Genomic DNA, 7,813 nt, shown 5'->3' on the forward strand with positions numbered 1-7,813 from the left:
GTTTAGTGGTTCCCCAGGGCTGGAGGAAGGGGGCAGCATTTAGGGGAATGGGAGTGATGGCTAAGGAATATGAGATTTCCTTTTGGGGTGATCATGTCCTAAAATTGTGATAATGGAGACACAATTCTGTGAATACACTAAAAGCCATTGATTGTAACTTAAATGGGAGAATTGTATATTATATAATTACATCTTAAGTGGTTTTTTAAAAAGAAACAATTTAAAAGAAGAAACCCTAGCTTGAAAATTGTGGTTTTTTCAAAGCTTTTGTGGAAAAGACAAAGTAACATCTCCAGAGTACCAAAACATTTTAGGATACTCTTTGAAGTCCTGGTGTAATCTCTAGAGCTGGGGTTTACTCGCCAAGTTAGATCAGTCATCGGCTCTATTTGTATTATTTTTGCTTATGCCATAAAATAGTGATTAATAAGATAGCAATTAATAAACTAGTGATTAACAATTCAAAGGGTCTGTGCCTCACCATGTGTTGTGGTTCAAGATCATTGTCAGTGGTAGACGTTATCATGTTCATCAGGTGTTTGTTCTGCCTAATGAAAACTCTCAGAAGTCTATCCTTCCAGTTAAATGCTGCTGTTCTAAGGGAACATTTCAGAAAAGACCCTTTGGTCAGGTAGAAATAGATTCGTTCTTTGTTGTCCATGCACCTGCAGGGGGTTCAATGGGATTAACAACTCTGGAGAGTGAAAAAGGAGGGGGTAGCGGGTGGCTCCCAGGTTTCAGGCTACTCTTTGCTTACCTTTCCCATGGCCCTGAGCAAGACTGGAGGCTCATGAGTAATGGATAGCATTCAATCCACCAAAATATTGTGTTTTTAAAAATAACTACATTTATCACCTCTTTAAAAATGGCAACAGAGACCACTAGATGCCCCTTAATATCCATTTTCATGTTCTTCCCTAGGAAGTTGCCTGGGAAACAGGACACTTCCTCCTACCTTCCCCTGTAGCTCGGTGTGGTCACATGACTGCGTTCTGGACCAGGGAGAGAAGTAGGAGGGGGGTGTGGAATTTGCAAGACCTTTCCTTCAAAGGACGGCGGTACCTTTCTTTCCACCCTGCTTGCGTCCTGCTGGCCAGGGTGTGGACCTACGGCTTCACTCCAGCACCCACTTAAACCACCTAAAACTTGGTCTTGGTCGGAACATGGATTTGTGGAGACACTTCTACCATCCACTGAGAGCTTGTCCCCTTCCAGACACAACAGAGGAGGGGGAGTTCCCCATCCCTTGAAGTCTGGCTTGGCCATGTGATTTGCTCTGGCCGGGAAATGTCACCAGAAATGACATTTATCATTTTAAGTTTCAAAGTTTATTGTCCGTGTCTGACTTTCCAGCACGATCATTCTGTCATTACCACCGTGTAATGTTGATGCGACATGAAAATAACGTTGTTTAAAATGATGTTCTTTTTCCCTGCAGCAGCCTCGCCTAACCTGCACAGAACAAGAACGCTGAAGCTGAATACGGGCGAAGTGATCACAGGAAACCACTATGATGCTTCTAATGTGTTTCCTGGCCTAGAAAAGTTATATGCCAAGCAATGTAGATATGCATTAAAAACATCCTCTTTGGAGTTGGAGGGGGAAAAAAAAAAACTTGGTCTGGCAACAGGAGCTTTGCAGGAGGAGAGCAGGGGCAGGGGTCCCCATGCTGTTCCTGGAAAATCTGCTGCCAGAATTTTACATGAGAGAGAATGAAACCTTTTTCTTGTTTAAGCCGCTTCTGCTTAGCGCATTCAGTCACTGGCCACCCCTCCTAGTCCTCCCCACTGGACCTGCCTGCCCATGAGTCTGCGGATGCTCCCAGTTCTCTAAAATCAAAGCCCAACCTTCCCAGCCAGGGAGTGGGATCTGAGGGTACAGCTTGGAGTGAGACTCATGTGACGGCCACTCATGTGGCCACGGGGAGGGGGAGGGGCGTCTCTCAGGCACCGAGCATAAAAGCCCTGCCCTGTTTCCCTGTGTGCAAGTCCCATCTCTCTCTGCAGGAGCCCTGCCTTCCAGCCAAATGGCGTGTGTTTGGTACACTCAGTATCCCCCGACCTATTTCTCTCTCCCCAGGCCTTTCTCTCTCCCTCTCAGTCTTTTTCAATTTATTTCTTCTGCCTAAAACCTCTCCTATGCCACTCACTAAACATCAGGTTCTCATCTTAGGCCCAGCTAAGTTTCCACTGCCCTCCTAAGCGTCCCTAACTCTTTCCCTCTGGATTTCTCCTGGGCTTATTCTGCCAAGGGCCCACGTGGCACTCTGCTGTACATCACGTTATATTGCTACTTGTCCTTCAGAGTATATCCTGTTTTCTCAAACAGATTATAATTTGCCTGAGGACAGGAATCATTTCTAGCACCTTTGCTGTCCCAGGAACCCAGAATAGTTGCTTGCACCTATTAGGAATTCAGTGACCACTTGCCACTGCTGTAAATGATGTTGTCAGTCCTAATCACAGACCTTCAGCAGATGGTTAACCCTTGAAAGTTCCATTCCATCGATGCCCTCAGCAAACCCTTCGTCCTTCAGACCCTTCCTCTATGTGATCTTCAAGAAATGCCTCTTGGAAGATTTCTCTGAGCCATTCAAACTAATCTGCCTTAATTAGAATTTGTAAATATCTCTACGATTACTCGTTACTTTATATAATAATTATTTGTTTGTTTGTTTATCTTTGCTCCTTGATTGCAAGCTCCTAAAAGATAAGCATTATATCTTATTCATCTTAGATTTGCCTGCACCCAGCCAATGACTGGCATATAATAGACACTCAGTGAAGGTCTGATGAATAAGTAAATGAATCATAAATAAAGACAATGGCCCAAGGAGGCTGATGGCTTCCCATTGACTCGTACTCGGCCTTTTAAGCCAGTCTCTGGAGCCCTTTGACCCCAGGCCCCAGGCTTTCAGGGGCTCTGTGGATATTAACCATCCCCTTTGACGCCCACGCAGATCATACAGTGGCCCCCTCTTCTGGCTCCACTGCAATGACAATGAAGTCCATGTGAAACCAGCCTGCGTTCAAGTGAAACCAAGGAGAAAAGGTTGTTTGTCAAACTTAAAAGACAGATGTTAGTACTTCTCAGTTTCAAACTGAATCCTAACTCTTGTGAAGTTCAAGTTTCATTTCTGCTTGGCCAAATGGAATTTCCTGATTCTCTGTAAGAAAAGTTTAAGGTCCTATATTAGAAGACTGTGAGCACTCTGGGGCTCTAAGTGTTACCCAATTTTATTTTGGTGATTAATATACATCCCTTTTCCCTCAAAGAGCATAGGTTTTATATTGCTAGAAAAAAATATCTGGGGCTTTGTTTTTGGCAAGATGTTCAGTATGTTCCTCCACACAAAACAGGTAGAGACAATTTCCAAGATCCAACTGTCATTGGCTTGCACTCCTGGGCGGTGCAGACTTGGGGTGGAACAGGAGAAGACTCTGTTCTCCACCCAGCTCTGACTCATGCAACCGTGGGAAAGTTGCTGAAATTCTCTAGTGCCTCTGTGTCCCCATCTGGAAAATGGGCTAATCACCTGGCCTCCAATCTGCCTCCCTGGAGTGTTGCCAGGATTAATGGGTTAATAACGCTTGCAGAGCACTTTGAGCTGCGGATGAAAGATACAGAAGAACAAAGCATGACGATTATTCATAATTAAAAGCCCCAGCAGAAACGTTGGTCTGCGTTAACTCCCAGTACCACGATAACCAGAACTCAGACATACCGTAGAGCCAGTATTCAAATACACATCATTCGTAAACTTTAAAATTTAAAAGGGGCTTTTAATCTGACCACATAATTACACTAACCTAACCTGTCTCCTGAGCAGTCATCATAATGGCTGTGGGTACTCGTGTGAGTCCATCCTTGCCCCAAGGAGGGGGTTACTGCCTTGACCCCGGACTAACGTGCACCCTGAGGGTAACTGTCACCCATCACACTGTAAGCTCTTGGATAGAACTTTTTGAAGAATTTTAGGGACATCAGGAGGATCACCTGCTCCCAACCATTCTCCCATGTGATTATGGATTCTTGAAGTTCTACCTTAATAGAAAACAAAACCCTTTTCAAATTAGAGAGAAGACTTAAAATCCAGCTGCTGCCCAGAGTAGCAGAGCGGAATACCCAGCCTGTGAATTAAGTCCACCCCACGTAAACGGTAGCCCATCCCGCCATCCACCCAGCACAGGTTTCAGTAGGGAAGAGAGAAAACAAAGGACCTTGAGTTCACCCATGAGGATGAGTTCCTCCAAGAAAAGAGGGGCTGGGAGCAAAAGGAGAGACTTGGATCCCAAAGACAGTCATGGCCCCCTTCTCAAATGCATGCAGAGCGCAGTCTGCACAACCGAGAGTTTCTCCATCTTCCTCCAGGGCTTGGCCAACCTCACACCACCCACTGAAATGCATAAGCCACGTGTACCAGAAATGCAGGGGAGTGAACCAGCGACCAGGGCGGTCCTTGCCAGTCTCTCAGGGGGAAAAGGCACATCGCACAGAACAACGCTCACAACACTTCTGCCAAGTGACCACACACACCCTTCAGCAGAGGCCTCGGAGCCCTCCTGCTGTGCAAAGTGCTCTTTTCACTTGTCCAGCTGATGTCTGAGTTGGACAGAAGAGAAAGCAGGGTTTGCAGAGTGGAGGGGCTATAGTACTCCAGCTCCACGTGGGTCTGATGCAGATGCTAAAGCAGAGCAAGCCTGTGCCTGTGGGCAGGACCGGCAATGACCCAGCACATCCAGAGAAGCAGGCAGCGAGGGGGCCAGGTCTCTGAAGCCGGCCCTTCCGCCTGAAGGATAACGGCCCTGGGAGCTGGGATGACTTCTTCATACACGTGAAGCTCTGTCGTGTGACAGAGGAAATCCGCTTTCTGTGTGTAATTCCAGAGTACAGGACTGGGCCCAATGCCCAGCAGGCGAACACAGTTTAATCCAATAGAAGGACGTGCTTTCTAATAAGCACCAGCCCACGCTGGAGTTAGCCGGCCACTGTCCCCTTCCTGAACGCAAACAGAGGCCAGTGAGCAAGATTTAAGTCTTAAAAAGTGACAGTTTACCGTGAAAAGCATTATTGAGTGGCATGCTATATCAGAGGGGAAGAAAATAAAGAAAAAATTGAAATGTTTGCCTCACCAGTTCAGACACTGTGATGAACAAATCCTCTCTCAAGGCTCCTCTTTCCGTATTTATATCCTATTTATTATAAATGAGACTTAGAGAATTTGAAGATTCATTATAAAGAATAATTGTTTGCTACAGATACATGGTGTTGCTTTTTATTCTAGAACAAAATGAAAAATTTCAAATAAATTCAGAATGGTACTGGGAAGCGGGTAGAACTAAAAATGGCAGAGATGAGTGAGCCGCATGGCTGAGAATGGACAACGTTGGCTGCGCACATTCCCCCTCTGTCCTGTAGGTGGCAGCACCTGTCTACAGCTGTCACATTCCCAGTCCATGGTGGCGAGAGGGCGCCTGGGTTGAGTGTGTCTGAATCCAGCAGCTTCAATTTTCAGCACATCCAGCATAATCAATTAACATTTTAATATCATTAGGTAACTGCCTTTGCTGACGGAAAAAAAGGAAAGAGACGTAGACGTTAGTTCTGCCCGTCAGAAGGGGACGCAGGCCATCGATTCTATGCAAGGACATAGCTTGGGGCCTCACGATCATATTTGTTACTTTGACCTCATATCGAATCCTTTATCTTTCCTCTGCTGAGATCTACATGAGAGCAACAAAACCTGGCATTTGCTATTCTCTTCTCCTTCCCAGGCAGGTTTTAGAAAGACGCCAGTGAAGAAGTGGCCTACGCTAACCCAGTGAAAATTCAGAAAAGCTGTGAACTGTGTCCACAGCTAAAACCAGGACTCTGGGCTAATGTTGCTTTTTATTTAAAAAATAATAAAATATATATACATGTATATGTATGGAATGGAATAAATTAAGTAAGTTATTAAAAATTAAAAGCCGGATGTGCCTGGAAACACCAAACATTCCGCTCCCTCTGTTTGGGGTTTCTGTGCTGATTTCTCACTGCGAAGCCCCTGGGCCAGAGAACATGGTGAGAGCAGGTCTCAAACCGCCATTAGGGTCAGTCGTTTGGAAAACTCAAAATACACGGTTGTATAAGATCCTCCAGGGCAAACATTTGCAACCAGCAGATCAGGATCAACCAGTAGGGTCACCTGGCTCCCCTGAGGGCTGGCCAAGTCAGGGGTGGCCACTCCCCGCCTGCTCATCCCCTTTCTCCCCCAGGTTTCCAGTTGGGAAAAGGACGGCCGGCTGATGACCCCTCAGAGGCCTCCCCTGGGTGGGCTTTCCCGCCCCAGCAGGCCCCCCACCCCACACCCACGCTCTCAATTTTTTAGGAAAATAAAAATGTTCCACTTCTGGAGCAGCTGCCCGCCCCTGCTCTGGGGTCAGAAAGCCCCACTCTTTGGGGAATTTCCAAACCTTATTGTTTGTTTGATTTCCTGAAACCTGCCTCCTGCCCCTAAAAACCAAAAGCTGTTTTGCATAGTTGTTTTTCTTTCCTCTTTAATTAAAGAAAAACTGAGTAAGCGTTGTTTTGAAATTTTCACACCTCACCTAGACATAACTGGACACCAAGGTGGTGTGAAGTCAGGTTTGGGAGTGACTCACTTTCAAAATCTGGCAAATCTGTTATAAATAAGAGGAGAGAAGGAGACATATTTAGTATTTTAAAGTATGTCCTTTCTGAATATTAACTAATGCTCAAACATATTACTTGGAACTTATTTGAGAAAAATTATGAGATTTACATTGAAAACACGGGCTCTGTAATCGCGTGCGCCTCGTGGGCAGCCTTGGGAAAGTTGCCGTCTTACCTTGCCAGCGCTGCCGCAGCGAAACACCACAGGCTGGGGCTTAAGCAACAGAAATCTGTCTCTTCATGGTTCTGGAGGCTGGAAGTCTGAGATCAAAGTGGCCTCGGAGTTGGTTTCTTCTGAGGCCCCTCTTGCTTGCAGATGGTCGCCCTCTCCCTGTGTCTTCATGTGGTCTTTTCTCTATGTGTGTTCTAATCTCCACTTCTTAGAAAGACACCAGTCAGACTGGATTAGGGTCCACCCTAATGACCTCATTTCAATGTAATTACCTCTTTGAAGGTCCTATCTCCAAACTCAGTCACATTCTGAGGTACTAGGGGTTACGGTTTCAATAGACGAATTGGGGTGGAGGACATAACCCAGCCATAGCAGTCACCCAACCTTTTGAGTCTCAATTTATTCCTATTTAAAACAAAGAAGATAATAGTAACAGCCCCTGTTTTCCTGAGGCTAGACGGCTATCACGCTGTAAAGCATGCAGCAGTGTGCAGAGCTCAGGGAATGCTAGCTGTGGTCTCTGCCACCATCGTCAACAAGGTAATCCTGGGGGGAGGGGCATATAGCTCAGTGGTAGAGCATGTGCTTAGCATGCACGACGTCCGGGGTTCAATCCCCAGCACCTCCATGAAAAATAAAAAATAAACAAACCTAATTAGCCCTTGCCCCATAAAGTCCTTAAAAAAAAAAACAAGATAATAGTAAGAAGGCAAAAGACATGAACACACCCACCATCAATGCCTGGTATCGCTGAGTCAGAAAGACTGTGCTGGGAGGGGTGGGCAAGGGAAAAAGAGAGTTGAAAACACGATTTCCACAGACCTCCGCCACTTCTGACACACAGATATCTCAGAGCGGAAGATTGCTGGATCCCCAGGGAATTCCAGCAGAGGCGGGTCCACTGAAAGGTCTGACTTCTAGAATTCAAATCAAACTTGGGTTCAGAGCAAGAAAAGAGAAATGTAT

At 45.9% G+C, this 7,813-nt stretch overlaps 1 long non-coding RNA gene across 1 annotated transcript; it reads right to left on the bottom strand.

The window, feature by feature from the left end:
• Positions 1 to 4,642: 4,642 nt before the first annotated feature.
• Positions 4,643 to 7,059, bottom strand: LOC140690266 (uncharacterized). Its single transcript, XR_012065482.1, has 3 exons — positions 6,851 to 7,059; positions 6,591 to 6,662; positions 4,643 to 5,567 (listed from the first exon to the last, which is right to left on the bottom strand). It is a non-coding gene; the product is annotated as an uncharacterized lncRNA (long non-coding RNA).
• Positions 7,060 to 7,813: the final 754 nt, after the last annotated feature.

This window comes from Vicugna pacos, chromosome 29 (assembly GCF_048564905.1).
Source record: "Vicugna pacos chromosome 29, VicPac4, whole genome shotgun sequence".
NCBI classification, from domain to species: Eukaryota; Metazoa; Chordata; class Mammalia; order Artiodactyla; family Camelidae; genus Vicugna; species Vicugna pacos.